Consider the following 3,129-nt stretch of genomic DNA (forward strand, 5'->3'; position numbering starts at 1 on the left):
TCTGCGCTGTTAGTTAAATAAAAAATGAATACATTTAAAAACCTTGTACTGATAGTGTTTGGAGGCACATCTTGACATAGGGTTAGAATTGAGGTAAGGGACAGGACCACATGAATGAGCATGTATGGATGGATTAAAAGGTGTGGCTCCTATACTATAAGCCCCAGTAGAATGAGCAGAATGAGATGTTAAATCCTATACTGCCACATGATGGCAGAAATGGTTGCAGAACACAGGTCATATCTAATTTCTACACATTGGTTGTAGCACAGTTCTTATTTCCTAAGGTTTCAGAGGAATAACCAAACAAGTTAGGCTCTGATTTCTTCCCTGATGGAGATTTCTATGAATAATATCTATTTCACACTATAATTACTGCTTAAGTTGTATCTTTTGATTCGACAGAAGTATTTAGTGTGTTTAATTTCTACAGTTAAGCACTTGTTGCATGGTCCATCCCACTCTTGCTGTCTTAACTTTCAAAGCTCAATTAAATTTCAACATTTAAAATACTTTCTATAGGCTGTAAATGATTTTATAAGCCTGTTCTGTCTGTCATTATTCTATGTTATAAAGGCTATATATCCTTTAAGTCCGGGATGTGAAACATACTTTACATCATGGGCCTCATACAACCTACTTTAATCTTAAGTGGTCCTGACTAGTAAAAATAGCTTTTTTGTCAGTGTAAAGTATAGTTTAAGTGCACATTTAATCCTTGAGCTATCTCAATATAAGAACAAGTTGCAGGATTTCAACATAGCTGAACATGTTGCAATATGCTGCTGCAGCTACAGAAAGAAATCTGTCAACTTTAGGCTAAAGTTGACAGAAATACATGTGTAAAATTAAAGAAAAAGTTGTGGAAGCTCATTGCCCAGACTGTCCTCTAGAATATTTAAATTTCTGTATTTTCATTTATAATCATTTACTGCAGGATGGGTCACACGTAAAACATAATTTTAACTTCATTTGATGTTTCAAATTATTGTTCCCAGTTTCCCAGAATATTGTATTTATTTACACCACATAAATATAGAATATAGAATATATTTCAAGTAAGCACCACGACCTTGCCTGCTTCTTGAGTCTGTTTATGATCATACAGACAGTAAGTTGAAAAACTTCAGAGGACCCAGGGAAATGCCTCTGTTTTCTCATCTTGAAGGAATTTTGGGAAAAGAGAATTCTCTGAAGGTGAAGACAAGACTGAATAAACATATGGTACATCTTTTATGCATCCATATTAATGTTTAATTTACAGAAGGTTATAAAATCCAAGTCAATGTAAGAAATGGAACAAAAACAGAGGCAATATTTACCACATGGCCACCAGTTGCCAAAGGAAAGGAGGTGTCAAGTATCATAAACCCAATAATAGATGTTTTACAAACAGAAATGTTTAAAATAAGCCACAGACAATTTTCACTATCAAATTAAAAGAAGCGCTTTTATTATAATAAACACCCTTTGTTACAATTTTTATATATTTTCTTCTTTTATCACGGCCCACGCTAACATAAATGTAAATAAGACAAATAAAAACTATATTTTTACAATAATATGCCTTTTTTCCTTCCTTTTAGTAAATGGCACACTCGTGCAGTACTCTGATGCTGACATGCACTCATTGTTCTTCCTATAATCTTCATATCATTTTGTTTTTTTATTTTAAATGGAAAAAGCCGATTAAACACAGTCTGCAAACATATGTGAACAAGGACCTACAGACATATATGCCTAATTAATGATCCATGTAGAGGAGGTGTAGCACATAATTATAAAAACTTTTTTGATTTTTACTCTTCATTTTCTGGCAAAATTTGGCCTTCTCTTTCTTAAATAAATGTAGCTGTAATCCAAACGGTGATGATGATTACTCCAAAGACTGTTCCAATGATGTTCAGGGTCTTGGCCGTCCTTGATGCTTCCTCAGCAATAGCTGATTCTCCCAGAGTGTTTGCATTTTGTGCCTTTAAGAAAAAAAAGATCACATTTTTTTTCTTGTATATTTAACTTGCTTAGAGAGATATGTTTATGTGTGATGGAAAAAATGATGTGTCAATGAAATCTGACTGGCTACATATTAATAAGCACAAATCATAACAAATCAGCCTGGAGAAAACCTAAAAATAAAAATTCAAATATATTACTTTGAATTTTGCTTTTAAGTATTTTATCTGGTTATTATTATTATTTTTTAAAAACAACAACAGCAATGATATTCAAAAAGACTGGAAGGCTTTAGATGATTGTTTCTGATCTTTTGGTGTGTCTCTGAAAGCAGGTACAGAAGAGCAAAAGTTTGAGCAGGGAGAAAAAAAGCTTGATTGTCAGGGAATGTTCCCTACCTTGCAGGAAAAGATAATAGCAGGAATCCCAAGTGGCAGACAGCAGCATAAAGTGTTAAAGATGGACCATCCAAGATAGGATGGAGCAACAGCGTGGGTCGCGCCTACTTCCATTGTGTCAATCTCTTGTACTTCACGGGAATTATGGTTTATTGGTCAGTGTCTGGATCCAGTGGCTGGTGGGTGTTGTGACCCAAAACCTTTTATACTTTAGGGGTGTGGTTTTGGAGTTTAATAGCTAACAGCTGCATGTATGTGTGGAACCAGAGAAGGGGAAAAACACAATCCATGCACTTCTATAGGACTGAAAACCAAGAAAGATTCAGATGAAGCCAAGAAACTTCCTACTGTAAAGAGCCTCATCCCTGGTTGAGTCTGGAAGAAACCAGAATAAAGTAAAATCTGCTTGTGTAATTCTAATTAATTACAGTTACAGTTTTATTCTGTAGCTCACATTGATTTATAACACCCAAAACAATGTGTCATTGGTTAAACTGTTTTACTTTTGGCTTTCTATCTAATCAGGACATTGCAACAGAAATTAATTCTTTTTTTGTTTGTTTTTACTTCTGAGACTTAAATCATTGTATAATTAACAGGATTAAGGAAAGATAAGTTTTGGTAGATAATTAAACCTGCCTCCTTTTTTGCAGTAGCTTTTTTATGAGATGGCATGTTCAAAAATTAAATTTTTACCAAATCATTGTAACTGTGCTGAGCATGATTACAAGATGCAATTACTATCATTGGTGCTCTGCAGGACTAGATAAGGACCCAA

General features: G+C 34.1%; 1 long non-coding RNA gene across 1 annotated transcript; it reads right to left on the reverse strand.

Moving 5' to 3' along the window:
- Nucleotides 1-1,422: 1,422 nt before the first annotated feature.
- Nucleotides 1,423-2,534, reverse strand: LOC120432874. The gene is made up of 2 exons (XR_005608153.1): nucleotides 2,352-2,534; nucleotides 1,423-1,973 (listed from the first exon to the last, which is right to left on the reverse strand). It is a non-coding gene; the product is annotated as an uncharacterized LOC120432874 (long non-coding RNA).
- Between the last annotated feature and the right edge of the window lie 595 nt (nucleotides 2,535-3,129).

The sequence above is a fragment of the Oreochromis aureus genome, linkage group 14 (assembly GCF_013358895.1).
Source record: "Oreochromis aureus strain Israel breed Guangdong linkage group 14, ZZ_aureus, whole genome shotgun sequence".
Taxonomy (NCBI): domain Eukaryota; kingdom Metazoa; phylum Chordata; class Actinopteri; order Cichliformes; family Cichlidae; genus Oreochromis; species Oreochromis aureus.